Below are 15,998 nucleotides of genomic sequence, written 5' to 3' on the forward strand. Positions count from 1 at the left end.
ATAAAGATAAAAGTGCCCACAGAAATGCACATCAGCTTCTTGTGTTCCAGAGCAAAAATATCAAGAAACATTTAGTATAAGCAGTATACACTATTTCTTAGAGCTCTTTCTAATTTGAGAAATACTAAATGAACTTTACACTTCTATGGGCCAAGTAATGGAGCTGTGTTGTAGTTCCTTAACGCGTTTTGCAGCTGGTGCTGGTGTTTCTTTAGGAAGAGTTAAGACGCATGTGCAGGTAAATATTAAATATTGAATGCAGATAAAGTGCAACAAAATATGTTTAATTGCAGCTAGATACAGTACCCAGGTGGGTATATTATCACTTTCATGTTGCATGCACCAATGTTATCTCTGCTGTGTAAAAAAAGCTAATAACTAGAAAACATTAACATTCTTGTAAAACCAAAACCAGGCTAAGACTACTTATTCTTGAGAAATGATCACCAAAAATAAAATTGAAATGAATAAAATATCATGACAGTAGCATGCAATTTTCACATAAAGATTAGCAAATACCAACGTGTGGGCTATTAGAAGCCACTGTTAGAGAGTTTACCAGGTTCAATTTCACACACCGAGATTCTATTTTCATATTGCTACAGAACTGACCTCAGACATAAAATTATTTTATGTTATGCCATGCTTGCAGTTTTTTTGTATAGTCACTTGATTTGTTTTTCTTCCTGCAATTCAGATGAGTGAATTCATGCTTCCAGCTGCCTTTTTACAAGGCAAGGAAGTCCGGCTGAAAATGTCATTCTTATTATAGAGTACATGTTATGCTCTTCTAGAAGTGCCCTCAAGGAGACTCTCTAGTTAGATTAAGCCGTAAACTGCTGGACTTGGATAATTGCAGCTTCTCTCTGCATCATGGTATTTGTATTGTTAATTGTCCGCATAATTATGTTCTCCTTATGTTAATACGTTAAATTTTATTTGGGAGGAAAGATTTCACAATTACAGTTGAAGAGCCAGGATCTCTAAATAAGAAGTAAATTGAGAGTGTATTCTAGAATGTATAAATTAAAGGAGAATTATAGTCATTTACTAATCATAAATTATGTTATGATTTTTTTTTTTCTGTACCTGCAATAGAGGTTACTAAAACATTTACCATAGTGGATACCAGTTTCTTGATTTAGGTAAAAGGGCCTGTGGGTGATTCATTGTAGGATTAAGTGTATTGAATGCAGTAACTACTAACAAGTTTGGATAACACAGAAGCTATCTTAGGTTGGGTTCAGTAGGGTTAACTACTTCTGGGTGCATGATTACACTTCAGGCTATGGGGCAGCTGAGGGTTGGTTGACATTGGTTAATCGCAGCGGTTCTGCTGTCAACAAATTCCCATCTGAACTTTGTTTTGGAGTTGATGTTTTTTATAGGAGCAAATCTTTGCTAGACTTTTTTTTTCTGAAGTAAATATTGCAACCAAATAAATAAAAAAAAGGCAAATATGGTTTAATGTTTCATATTTGCTGGATTGTGTGTTTTCTTTTACTTGCAATTTCCCCCTATTTGCAAATATTAAATTACTGAAACGTAAAATTATAGTACAAATATTACAAAATATACAGTAAATGTTGTATGTTACTCTCAAACTAAAATCCTTAGATTTCAGATAGTCATTAACTTAAAGTGGATTAGTATTGCTGTACTATGAGTTAGATCAGTATTTCTCAACCAAGGATCCCTAGGGTTCCTCTAGAGGTTCCTATGGGGTTCCTTGAGCAATAAGCAGTTTGTGGCTCTCCGATCAGTTACCACTGGCACCAATTATCTTTTTGGCTACTTGTAAGGGTGGCGTTCTTCTTATTGGTCAGCAATGTAAGAAGCATTTTTCCTATTAAACACCACACTAATGTAATGGGAGCTGTGGATATAGTAATTATAGCAGGGATTTATTTCAACAGTTCCTTCATGTCAAAACGTTTGAGATTGAGGCTGAGTTATAAAGTAGGCATCCTCAGTTGCCTGGAAGTATCTTCCCCTTGGGATTTAAGGTTCCCTATTAAGTGAAATTAGTGAATTTAGTCTTCACTTGGGAAGATGGCACCTTCAGCTGCCCCTCCGGTCTTTGCCCTCATGTGGCAAACAAGCATGGTGTGCAGCTTCAGTGACTTACCAGCAGTGGTCATGTGAGACAGAGCTTGAAGTTTCAATTACACAAATAATTATAATTTAAAAATGGAAAAATATGTACACAAACAGTATACATCTAACATGCTTTAGGGTTGTTATACTCTTTAGGATTTGAATATTCATATGTATGATTAAAGCATTGTTTTTCAACCATGATTCTGTGGAACCTTAGGGTTCCTCAAAAAACAAGGCATTCTTCTTACTGACCACCAGGCAAATGTACTGTGAGCTGTAGATATAGTAATTATAACAGGGGTTTCTGGAAGACCTGAAAGTTACTTCAACGGGTTCCCTCATATTAAAAAGGTCACAAAATACTTGATTAGTAGGTTTTGATACCTTAGGAGATCTGTATTGGATGTAATAGCTGTACCGCCTTTATACTCAAGGCTGATCAGTTATTAATGTCTTTTCTATTTCAATCCGCAGCCAGCCAAAAGTCGCCATACCTTGCCTTGCAATACCACAGTGATTATGGGGACACTGTATAAAAACCTAACCAGCAAGAACTAGAAGTAAAAAATGTTTTGCAACAGAACACTACATGTAAAATTTTGCAATTGAGTAACAACACAGGGTAGAAATCCCCTTTATTTTATGTACTTTTACACGAAACAGTCATTCATACATTTTAATATTGCTTTTTTTTCTTTTTCTTGGTAAAAAAAATTCTTCAAGGTGACTATTTTAATATTCAGCATCTTCTTGTGCTAATGGTGTATAGAAATGGTGTACAGTGCTCCCCTAGTAAAAAATAAAATAAAATGCAAGACTCCTTTATTGGATTGTGGCTCATGCAGACAAATTCATGGTGCGTTTTAAAGGTATCATGTCAAATAAAATTTCCCATCAAGGCTCTGGATAAGAGTATAAAAGCATAATAAATGTATTTTGTGATTTGGCTGTCACGATAAATGGCAGGTAGAATTTGTCTTTGAGGCTCAGCACTGAATTTCTAAGTGAAAAAATTAAATTCTCCTGCTCGTAGCTGCATGGTTTGCTCTAATAAAATAGAGATAATTATATCACTTAAACTTATATTTGCCTTGGTTTAGGAAGATTTTCAAAAAGATGCATTCCAGCCCGCAAAAAGATTGAATTTACAAAAGTAGATTTTACAGTAGGGCAAAAAGGACATTTGCTCTGAGCGACAAAGTAACATGTTAGATGAGAGTTTATCACTTATTTCACATTTTAAAGAGATTCTGTCACATTGGAAATAAGTTCACACTGTCCTGGAGTAGGCTAAAATGGTGTAAAAAGTCATTCCAGCCTTTTGTATTTGTGCTGCCTTTGCCAAATAGTCATCACTGCAATATCAGAGGTTTGCTACATTGACTTTTTTTTAAAGACAAAACGGTAAGGGAGCTGCCCAAAACACCGTTTAAAGATACTGTATGTGTGTGAGCTTTATATTTAAAATTCTAGTAGTCATTCTAGAAATGTATGAATCCCTTGCAGATAGCACAGTAAAATAAATCCTGAAGCTGGACACCCCAGGGGCTGAGGAAAACAGGGAATGTTGGTAGGTCAGGGTAACGTCATAAAAGGCGATTGATGATATTAAAAAAGCGGTGGAGATGGAAGATTACATGGAGGTCCTCAAATACATGGGCATTGTTTTAGTGGTTGGGAGAACTCATCTGAGTTATAATGTCTCCAAGAAGGGAAGAAAATGGTTAAGGGGCTTGCATGTGTGAGATATTATTCCCAAGTCAGGGGGTTGCAGCTCGGAGCATCAGTTGCTTAGGTGCGGACCCCAAGATTGGTACTGGCGGTGGTCAGGACTGAATGTCCTATAGTGTCTTAGAGATGTGGTTGAGCATACTTACATGTCGTGGATGTCAGCATGGCTCTTGTCTTGACCTCAACTATCTGGCAAGATGTTTGACCTTCATTGCATTTCCCATCCCACCTTTTTGGAGGAAGGAACTCCTTGTTATGACCAGATAATCTGGTGCTTAGGTTCCTGGAGGCCCATTGATTACCAGTACATGCACATACAGCAGGCTGAAAAGGTAGCTGTTATTGGTAATGCAATGGTCCTGACCCTTACACTGAGTCCTACTATGCTGGCAATTGTAGAAAGATAATGCAAATGTATATTGAAGTACACAAAAGTGTTCTAAGCTAAAGATCAATTCCAGATAGATTTTAGTTCAATTGTAGTGTTGGATAACGTGGAAAAGGGATACAACTTCATTAATGTTGATTACTGTTTGTGCCTCCACTGGGAAATATCCTTATTTTTTTAATACAGTTGGTAGGAGGGCTTTCTAGTGCAGTTCAGAGAGCATTAATGGAAAATACCAATTCTTTACATTGCATGCTGGAGATATGCCTTTAGGCTGTATGTGGTATTACAGAATAGTACAAGCAGTTGCCAGTGGTCCACTTAATAGTAAGTTTTATTGATGCTTGGGAGATGCAATCTTTCCCAGAAGTCACTTTCAGCACTTCTTGCTAAAGTGATTCCAGCTTCTTATGTACCAGGAATGTTGTTCAAAAGTTTTGAGTATATTAATTCTTGCCCTTTAAAAGACCTTCTTCGTCAAACAATATGTTTTCAATTGGTGCTTGTACCACATGGCTGTTCCCAAGTCCCCATGCCATTTTCAACATTCACTTGCCTTATTTACCCCCAAAAAATGGAAAATGGGAGAAACTTTAATGGAATTTGCCAATGGCATGAGACCCATAATTATGGTGCAAAAAAAGCTGAATATTCTAGAATTCACTAGAATGGCTAAATTTATCAAGCCTTTTTTAGTACCCAGTTGATAGTTTAAAAACATTCTCTTAAACATTGCTGAGGTTTTGATTTCCAAGTGCAAAATAGGAAATCAACATGCCTGTTTAAAAGCCATGAATGATTGTAATGTAAGGGAAGGGGGAGAGCACACAGCAGGGTGCCATTCCTTCGTACTCCCCCATCCCTCTGCATAGAGCAGAATGGTGCTGTATGTACAGTACTCGTTTATCCATCGTGCAGTCTTTTGTCGTTGGAAAGGATCGTGAAAGATCCTTTCCAATGACAATAATTGTAGGTGTGTATGCAACTTTAGATATACAGTACATTAGTGTGGTGGTCAGCAGAAAGAATGCCTCTTACATTGCTGGCCATTTGGAAGAATGTCTCCCACAGATAGCCAGAAAGATTAATGGTGTCAATGGTAAGTGAAGTTTTGGAGGCCTGTGAAATATCATGGGCACAATAAATGATTTATTTAAACCAACCAATAGGATGAGATAAACTCTGAGTCACTGTCGTTTTCAAATATTTTACTTTTTTATCATTAAATATTCTTTACGAAATATCTTAAGATATCTGAGTAATAAGTCTCGAAATGCAAATTGTAATTCTGCCTTCCACCAGCAGGTGGTACTGAGGGTGAAGTCTAGAATGTTGAGTGTTCTTGTGTCACCTGGCACTCGTGGGATTGGGACCTCTCCATGGACTAATAGCAAAATGATATGCTAGAAAATAATTAAAAGAAGAGCTTAGGGCAAATATCATAATCTTAGGAGCTCTGTTTAATGCCCCATTTTTTTGTCCTACATTACTGCTATAGCTTCCTTGTGCACAGTTCAAAATTTGCATCTACGAAGTTATCCCTTTTATGGGGATTGTACATTTAAATGTTGTCTGCAGCACACACAATTTTTCCATCATCTCTGCCTAAAGCCTGCCAAATGGACATTGAAATAGCTAGCACATGATGTGGTCCTCAGGTTCCCATTTGTAAGCTCTGTTCTCAATGTTCTATACAAAATGCTTTGCAAAGCATTATACTTCTATAGATCAGCATTTCCCAACCTTTGTAACATGGGTGAATTCCCCGAAATAACTTTCAGATCCTCAGGCAACCGCTTATATAATTACTATATCCACAGATTAAAGTAGGTTGGCAAAGCTGTCAATGAGAATGATGTATCCTACATTGCTGGTCAATGGGAAGGCTGCCATCCTTACAGATAGCCAAAAAGATCATCGGTGTCAGTGGTAACTGACCTGATAGTCACAAACTGCTCTTTGATCAAGGAACCCCTAGCAACCTCTGGAGGTTGATACGGAGGAGATACGGAGGGGAGGGCATGTTCCCTATTTACCCCGGTGACCGAAGTGTTAACGGCGGCTGGGGTAAATAGGGATCCACCACACATAGGCTCAAGAGCATCATGTGGCTCTGGAGCTCCGGTAATTTGTTGCCGTTTGGCTCTGCTGCAGGTTGCCAGCCAGCATTAGGCCAGATCGCCCAGGGGGCATTAGGCCGGAACAAACTACCAGCTAGGCCTTATCTGGCCTAAAGGCCTGAGTTTGCTGTCCCCTGCTTTAAGTCATGGTCCCTCTAAAAAAAAAAAAAAAAAACAGCTGTACTACAGAAAAAGTACAGGGAGTTTTTGCAGCACAGAGAGGCCAAGTCTTTTTTCCTACTAGAAAGCACTTGTCTCTGGGGCAAAGTTGTATAAATCCAAGGACTAGATGGACAGAAATTGAAATCCTCTGGCAGGTAAAACAGCTCTCACACATACTTATTTCTTCTGGAAAATGCAATTGTTTGCCTGAAGATTAATGAAAACACTGCAATAATAACTAAATACATGCAATATAATTTCCCTTGAATGCTCCCAGTCATGTATGTATTGTATGTGTGTTGTATTGTGTTGTGTGTGTTTTTAGCTCCTGTATAATTTTGCTTTAACCTGTTCTAAAAAATTGCTTAAGCTTGCTAAAGGTTTATTTAAATCTACAGCCAACAATTTCATTTGGATCTTTATTTAACACTTCCTGATGGAAGCTGAGGGGTGATTAAATCCCACCGGCAAAGTTTCTTGCAGCTTGTCTGTTTTTAATGTTGTCTGAATCTGATGATCATAAAACAGATTAAGATATAATTGTTCAAGTTTTTATGTTTCATAAGCAAACATTCAACATAGCCTGTGTGCATGAGGCCTATGTAGACCATTTATGGCCTTGGAAAAAAAATAATTTCATACATTTAAAAATGTAAAACCTTTTTCTCCAATACTAAAATATAACCTGTAAAATAACCAAGATCATGTAATTATGTGTGCAATAAAAAAAATGTTGCCTGAATAAACACAAAACAACATGCCTGAGTCAGGCGTACATAAAATTTTATCTCACAGCGCAGTGCAGCGTTTGGAATTATCCACACATAGGGCCGATAGGCCATTAAAATTTAATTCATCAACAAAAGAATATGGCGTGATATTAAAGTTGTAAAGATTAATTAAAAACAGCATTAGGAAATTAAAGTCAATGCTGCAGACAGATTATATTTAAACAGCTTTCCGCATTAGGTAATTAAAGTTAATGTTTGTATTTAAAGAACAAGAAAAGTGTCATTGTTTGGTCAACTTTTGTTTTGGAGACTTTATAGAGAGAAGGAATAAATGATTACTTTAATATTTTATTTATTGGAAATACTTTTTGAGGATATAAGAGGGGGGGCTACATTTAGTCGTTGTCACCAGATATGGCTTGCACTTTTTTCACTGTGGCAACCCTAGGAATCACATAAAAATACCCCCTAAAAACACTATATTGGTTTATAACAAAGCAGTGTTTTGCCTATGCAGAACAAAGCAATAGGTTTAATTTAATTTTTGCTCCACCAGCAATGCATACTAAGCTTTCCTCCATTTCTTCACTTGTGTTCTTGTCTGAGGGCACCACCACTGAGTTGGGCAAAATCTCATTATTTAACTCTGTTCTTGACCTTTTTTGACATCGGGGAACCCTTTAAATCACTTTCAGGTTTTCAGGGAACTCTTGCTATAATTACTATATCCACAGCTCGCAGTACATTAGTGTGGTGGTCAATGGAATACCTCTTACATTGCTAGCCTTTGTGACAAACCCCCTATAGATAGCCAAATCATATAATGTCATCCTTATAGATAGCCAAAAGGCCATTAGCAACCTTAGCAACCTGTGGAGGCACCCTAGGGTTCCACGGAACCCTGGTTGAGAATCACTGCTTTAGCTTGAGTTCATTTGGAAAAAGGATGATAAGACAACAAAGATGGTTAAGAAACCAAAAAGGTTTTATGTTTAGGATATGGGGAAACCCAATGGAAAATGTGGTGCCTACTTATTTCAATATTAAATGCAAACATACTTAGATGATTCTACTTCCTCTCATTTTGTCAATATCAACAATGCATTATAAAGTAAACTTTATTTACAGTTGCATAAATTCCCAAATTTTCATAGTAGTAGACCTGTACACTTTTTAGAGTTGCTTATACAGTGGTATCTGCTTTTACCCTATATAGCTCTCCAAATTATTAAGGTTGGGGTCTCCATTGTAGAGTACTGTTAATATTACAATAGAAAAAGATATTTTAGAGATTCTGTCTGTGAATGCGTTTGGTGAAAGTCACTTTCAGGACTGTGCCTCTGTGCACATAGCCAGCCAGCTCCATAAAAATATGATCAGACACATTTAATGTAGAAGAACTCAAGGGACCTGCACAAAACATAGACTAAAATGCTACGCAAATGCTTTGAAGTAGACTAAAATGGCAATGGCAAGCTAAATTCTGAACCAATATTAATACCTGACCGCACAAATGCTTTTTTGGTTGAATAGGCAGAAATTCCACAATCTCGTTGAAAGCTTTTGTATTGATACTCAAGAGTTTGGTCTAAGCTGCTTATAAACTCAAATAATTGATCTGATCAGGTTTCCACAAGTGTTTGCAATGTAATTTGTCCTTGCAATGGTACCTATACCCTTTACTCTAAAGGTACAAGAGCGCATGTAATTCTTTCCCTGACTTCAAAAGAGTTTGGTACCTAAGTGGCTGAGAATTAGATCCAATGGTGCCAGGGAGAACATGCTTATCTGTCTGTAAATTATGATTTTCAGAAAAACAATACTTACACAGAAATTAGGAAGGGGTTCTCAGTCCATAATATAGAAACAAGGAACCATGGTACAGGTGCAGCTGCTTGGAAAGGTAATGGAGTGCATTTTTATTTTAAGGAGCCATTCCAACCTCTTAGTTACAGATTATCATTTCAAGGAGCTATTCTTAAAAACAGGGGTATTCAACTCCAATCCTCGAGGGCCAGGATCTGAAGTCATTTTAGACTGGAAATAAAGTAATAAATGGTTTACAAAGAGTCAGAAAATGACTTTGTTAATACCAAAATCCGCCCTGTATGTGGCATTCCTTGAGGAGTGGAATTGAGTTCCCTACTTTAATGAGACTTTGGTGTCTGTGTCTCAGCAATGCACAGCACTTCTCTAGCACTTAATGAAGCAGACTGCCTCAGATCATCATCCAACTTAGCAAATGCCTAATCTATTTTGTGTTTTGTTTTGCAGACACAAATTTATCCTTTTGCTGGATTTTTAATCATCTACAAACCGACTCTTCAAAGCATCGCTCCCATCTGCATCTGTAAGTGCAGCAGGCCTGAAGTATATTAAAAACTAACTCAATTATTTTAGAATTATGTTCAATATGTTGCTATAGTGCTTGTAACTGCCCTTAAATCTAATAAATTTAACTTCTTGTTTAGGATTCAGAGCAGTCTGGGAAAGAGTTCACAATACTGTGTTTCATAATATTGCATTAAATCGCTTATACTTATTGCAGAGGATGAGTGGGCTGTTTAAGTACTGTCTGGAATTTTAATATTATTATAGTCAGTGCATATTTCACACTCAGGCTTTTTACTTTTAAGAAGCTGGTTAGTGCTGGTACCCTGCAGTCCAGTGTGACTATTTACTCCTAACCATTCTGAATTCTACAGGATAGATTTCAAAACTCTCAACGTAATGTGTCCTTAAGCTAACACTTGTTCAAACACTTGCCTACAGATCTATACATGCATTGGAGTGATCACCTGCCAATCACATATATCTTGTAGGATGAGTGCAGAGACGTGGTTAAGGTCTTCTGGGAACCCATGCTATAATTCTTTTATCCACAGTTCACAGTATATTATCATGGTTGTCACAGGGAAGAATGCCTCTTACATTGCTCTCCAGTGGAATAATGTACCAGTGGAAGAGTAACAAATTGCCTATTGCTCAAGAAACCTCTTGCAACCTCCGGAGAAAAACTGGTTTAGGCCATCTATTGACGCAAATGGAATTCCACCCTGTGCTGAGAACAATTTTCTAAAGCCTGCCTGTGCACAATTATCTGCTATTGACCATACATGTAAGTATAAAGTCCAGGTTTGAGTAATACATAATACTTTGAGTGCAGGAGTCAGGAGTACATAACTCAGAGAATGCAGAGGCCAAGACTTTGTAGGGCAGAAGTCGGGAGTGAGGCGTTCAATTAGCACTTACCTGCATCTAGAATGAACACTGGCAATGAACTTTGCCAGAGGATATAGGTAAGTATATCTTGCTCCTTATTTAAGAAAAAATGAAGGATGTTTATTTGCCCATTGATGGGCTTTAATTGTGTTATTAAGGGCAAGATATGAGCGCCTTGTAAGACACAGGGGCTGTAAGAGTAGGTGCTCAAAAGGGTCTTATAAGAGGCAACTGACGAAAATCAGGGACCCTAGTTCTGCAGATTTGTCAATGTATACAGTATTTAAAATGCATACATTGTTTTTGGCCCTGGTTTGACATATAAATGACATATACAACTAATTACTAAAATCTCACATACTCTTCTCTAGTTCACATTTTATTGTTAGTAGTTATTGTTATATCTGCAATAATTTAATAGAATGGTACAGTACTCTAGTAAAGCAGATGTAAACCAGTTAAGATTTACATCTATATTAATACCAGCGTTGCACAGAAGATTGTAATTTGACTGCAACATTTGTTTCATTCAATAAAAAATGCAGAATAAAAAAAACTACTTTCTTTTTAACTTTCCCACCATTGAAAAGTTATTGCACTTTAAAAACTAGTCCAGATTTTAGTAAATAAACTTACTTCTGCTTGCATTATCAATTCAGATAAATATTGGACTTTATTTTCTCTGCTGATTCTGTCCTCGATCAACTGTCAAGAGATTTCAGTAAATAGACCCCTAAGGCACGTTCTTATTAATTAAAGCCTCTGGTTGACCTATTCTAACAAAAGCACTTCACACATTTTTTGTTTTACAATGAAAGTCTATCCGCCCCCCCCCCCCCCTTTGAATTAATAATCCTGTTCTCTTGATATAATGAATGTCTAAGGGATTCAAATGAGATACAGAAGCATTTGTTACCATCTCCCAATGGAGTCTCTCGGTCTTCTTGTTGCCCTGTTGTTGCTGAGTGCTTTCCCTCTCTAATAACACAACAGAATACACGTGAAGGTGACCTACCTCAGTGTTCATGGATTTTCAGCTCAGCAGACACTTTTCCTCTTGTGGTTCCTGATTTCACTTTTCGAAACATAAATTTCAGTGTTTGTGTTGATGCACATGCTTGGCCATGCGGAAACAATGCTACGGGACAGCGTACATATTTAATCATGAGTCGTCTTCTCCATTTGTGTTATCTTCACAAGCTCAATTTACCCCTTTGGGTAATTTGTGACCTTGAAGAGAGGCAATTTCATGATAACAGAATTGCCTGAATTAAACATTTGTATCCATAGATTGCATGAGCACCAGAAAAAGCATGACTCCAAGATTCAAAGGCGCATTGTAGTTTAAAGAGCCAGTAAATAGTAACGTTTTTCTTTCTTTCTTTCTTTCTTTCTTTCTTTCTTTCTTTCTTTCTTTCTTTCTTTCTTTCTTTCTTTCTTTTTTTTTTAGGATGAAAAGCAAAATTGTCAGCCGCCTCCAACCAATTTATTATAATCAATTTATTATAGAACATGGTTATGGCAATGCACTGAACCATACAAAAATGTCAGTTGGTCATCACAAAAGGTCTAATCAGTCAGTTTCAAAACAAAGTCAATCCCTTTCCACCACATAGATTGCAGTTCTTTGTTGTCTCTTATTTGGTCTTCAGTCTTTGAAACAGCACGTTGAAAGGTTCATATTTACACTAAATTGCTAGTCACCTTTTTCTTTTCTAAACGTAATTGTCTTTTCCAATGAGTTGGGTCTTATGCCCCAAAAAAGATAGCCTTAGCCTAGTCATCCGGGTTTGTAATAAAAATGGGTTGGTCTTGACGTGTAAGAGTATCTTTCCATGATGTTTTTAGAATTCCTTGCCAACAAATCCATAGTTTACCTATATTGCTTCTTGTAGTTTGGGTTGGCCTATTCTGAATGGCTTTGATGGCAGTGATCGAACTGAACCTGATTTCTAATGAAGTGCAACCAATAAATCACAGCTTGCAATTGGGGTGCTGCATTATTTTCCCTGTTTTGTTTTCCTAGGTTAGCAAAAATATGAATTCAATAAAACATATCATACTTGCTTTTTGATACCTGTTTTTTTAAAGTAAACATGAACTAAGTGATTTAGATTCCTCTATCTAAATGCAGGCATTGATACACTAATGTCCTTACCAGTTGCCTCACTATCCATTGGATCCATTGGCTGCAATACTTTCTGAATCATTGACCTGGGAAAAGTATACAGAATAATGGTTATGACTTTACTTTCTGATTCAGTGACTCGTAAAGCATAGATCAGAAAGGACAACTAGACAAAGAAGGTCAATGATAACCGCTTACAAAGATTTCTCTGTACCAGTTCTTTTAGGTCTTTTAGGCCTTTCTTAACCTTTTTACCCTTTGAAAAACCCTTAGTATATTATTCAGGTGTTGGGCATTACCTACAGTATGAAAAGCAATTTTTTGTGTTCCAATGAGAGCAAAGCCTCGTAAATTCATGGCCATTGGAAATAATTTTCCCTTACAGTGGTGGCTAAAATAACTCCTTTATATGCAACTAAAAACATATAAGAATCATGCAGCTGGCTCGACCACGTGGTTTTGGCTATGCCGGCATCATCAAATTGGAGGGCAATCAGCCACACTTTAAGGAACCCCAAGAAACATCTGGTGGAAACCTAGCTGAAAATGGCTGCTCTGTGTTGTATGATGAAGACTGCACACAAACTAAGCAATATTTTTACTGGAATTGGCCTCAGATGACACCTAAAAAGGCAGAGCTTGAAGATTACATGTATTTATCTGTTAAATGATGATACATACTAAATTTTCTAGCTCTAGATCAGGTATGAGTTGCTTTATGCTCTAAGGAAAAATAAACCTATAGAATAATACTTTGAAGAATAAAAAAACAAGAAAGATGCGGGACTTTAACAGCAGTGGATTTATAAAAAGTTATCATATTTTATTGATACCCTTTTATTCACCCTTTTATTCCCTTCATTAACAACAATTAAAATATACTTGTCTTTTCCCATATGCCAAGTTTCAGGAAGAGGTAATCAACATTGTTAGCATACATAGGCTAGAAACATTGTACACATTACATATGATGAATATATAGAATAATACTTGTTTTTTTAACAGTGCTTAACCACCTTTTAACAGTTACCTTTAAAAGAAAGTGAATGTAGCAAATGTAGCTGTGCATGTAGCAAATGCATGATCTGCAACATCAACTAGGATGCTGAGTATGCCATAGTTTAGATCTGCATTACAAGTTTACGTTAGAACTTCCAAGATTACCCTGTGCATATTCAGCAGTTTCGCAGATCATAGAAGAAAATCTTTATTACATTGCAGTATATTTCTGAATTCAAGCAAGGCACTTTAATAAATTTATTTAAATATCTTGATTTATATACATATTTTTTCTATAAACATTTCTGAATGTTATGCCTTTTTTTACTGAATAGCCAAAAGTATCTCAAATTATTATATGTTTCCATTGAAGGTTAATCCTAATTCCCATTATACATAATAGATTTTTCTTGCTCTTCCAACCTTGTGATAATAGTTTTTTCTTTTTCAGAATGGCCCTCTGTTCAAAGTCAACTCCAAAAAGAAATGGTTTTATGTGTTTGATGAAGAGCCTTGGCCTTAACCCTAAACTATGCTCCATTGGCTCAATGGACATACTCCACGATCTTGAAGTACTTAAGCTGCCAGCACATAAACTCCAAAAAAAAAAAAAAACTATTCTTATCTGATTCTGGTACTTGACTTCACAAATGGATTTTTTTTCTTTTTTTTTTTTTTAGCTCAATAGACATCCTCCAGGATCTGGTGGAAAGCCTTCCCTGAAGTGAGGAATGCCAAAAAGGGGGCAACTACATATTAATAGCTATAAATTACAAATAAATGTCAGACAAGTCGATATGGTTAATGTTTCAGACACTTTGGCTATATAACGTATATAGATCAATAGATTGATAGGCCTTTATAGACCAGGCTCACTCTTTCAGTTATGTACCAATTGTCTTTTCTGTTCCAACATGACACTGTGCTCAACATAGAGGAACTCAATTGAGTACAGGCCAACACCCTATGGAACACCTTTGGTATGAACCCCAAATCAGAGCTAGTCTTCTTATTTGATATCAATACTTCACAAATGCTCCATGAGCTCAATGGACATACTCTGAGATTTTAAAGAACTCAGAATGTGAGATAATATTCTCACCTGATCTATGTGTTTTCATTATCAAATGCTCAATAGACACAATCCAAGATCTTGAAGAACTTACGAGTTCAGCTTTGACTTTTATGGCTCAATAGATACAAGATCCTATGGAAAACCTTCCCTGAAGAGTGGAGTGCCACAAAATGGGCAACCTTATATAATTAACAATGGGATGTCACACATGTTCATATCTTGATGGGTAATGGTTCACACTCTTTTGACTATACAATGTAGATAGATTGATAGATAGATAGATAGATAGATAGATAGATAGGGGAATAGATTAATAGAGCAACATCTAAAGAAGTATATTTGTATCTGCTTCTAACTGGTAAGGTAAGGAAAATACTGCAGTTTTGCGACAATCTATGCTATCTATTCCATGTCCTTGAATAAAGCTGCCAAATAACATTTTGAAGACTAATTGGCTTTTGTGAAGATCGTGCTTGACAAATAATTGCCAGATGAGCGTGGATTTGTCTTCGTTAGACTGAAACAATGACTGAAATTGCTCAGAAATCACTATTTTATTCATACAAACTAACATTTACCGTTTATATGAATATATTAATCATACAGTGTTCTCAGAAAAAGCTAAATTCCTCAAAATCTGCAAAGTTAAATTTGTGTCATCCTTTATTAAAAATCTTCAAAAAAGTTTTTTTTTTTCCTGATTTTACTGCTACGAGTAGGACTATGACTTAAGTTTATAGTAGAGAGAAATATGGTACCAGAGCAGATACTTTTCTTAAAGGGGGTTTTCTATTGTTTTAGGCATCACTATGGACAGCTCCGCTCTCCTGATTGCTGTTGCCGCCCTGTAGTATGTGTTTCTGGTAAGAGTTTCTCTATCCAGGAACACAGGACTCCTGTGTTCTTGGATAGAGAAACTCTATCCAAAAAGACATACAACTAGTAAAGGACTGCAAGAGCAATCAGGGGAGCAGAGCTGACAGCTCTGCTCCCCTGATTGCTCTTGCAGTCCTTCACAGTCCCAAAAAATAACCCCAATTTTCCCACCATTGACTTGAACTGTGTTCGAATTCGGCATTCGATCACCCGAACAATATCCCCCTATTCGATTGAATAGCTGTTGAATTGACTAGTGAGATACTATTTGTAGTTGTGCAGAGTTCAGCTCTGTAACAGGAGCCTGGGGGCTAGTATAAGGTGTCCTGTGATTCTTGAATATGAATGTTCTTGGAAATCTCTTTCTTGTATGTAAGACATGAACAGTCTTCAGTATTATTCAGCTCTTTATATATGAGGTTTGTGGATGTTGGGTTGGTCCATTAGGATGTGTTGTCAGTTGCCA

At 36.7% G+C, this 15,998-nt stretch overlaps 1 long non-coding RNA gene across 1 annotated transcript; it reads left to right on the plus strand.

Moving 5' to 3' along the window:
• Positions 1–6,237: 6,237 nt before the first annotated feature.
• LOC140334539 (uncharacterized) lies at positions 6,238–14,443 on the plus strand. Its single transcript, XR_011921582.1, has 3 exons — positions 6,238–6,656; positions 9,507–9,582; positions 14,033–14,443. It is a non-coding gene; the product is annotated as an uncharacterized lncRNA (long non-coding RNA).
• The last annotated feature ends 1,555 nt before the right edge of the window (positions 14,444–15,998 follow it).

The sequence above is a fragment of the Pyxicephalus adspersus genome, chromosome 7 (genome assembly GCF_032062135.1).
Source record: "Pyxicephalus adspersus chromosome 7, UCB_Pads_2.0, whole genome shotgun sequence".
In the NCBI taxonomy this organism is placed as follows: Eukaryota; Metazoa; Chordata; class Amphibia; order Anura; family Pyxicephalidae; genus Pyxicephalus; species Pyxicephalus adspersus.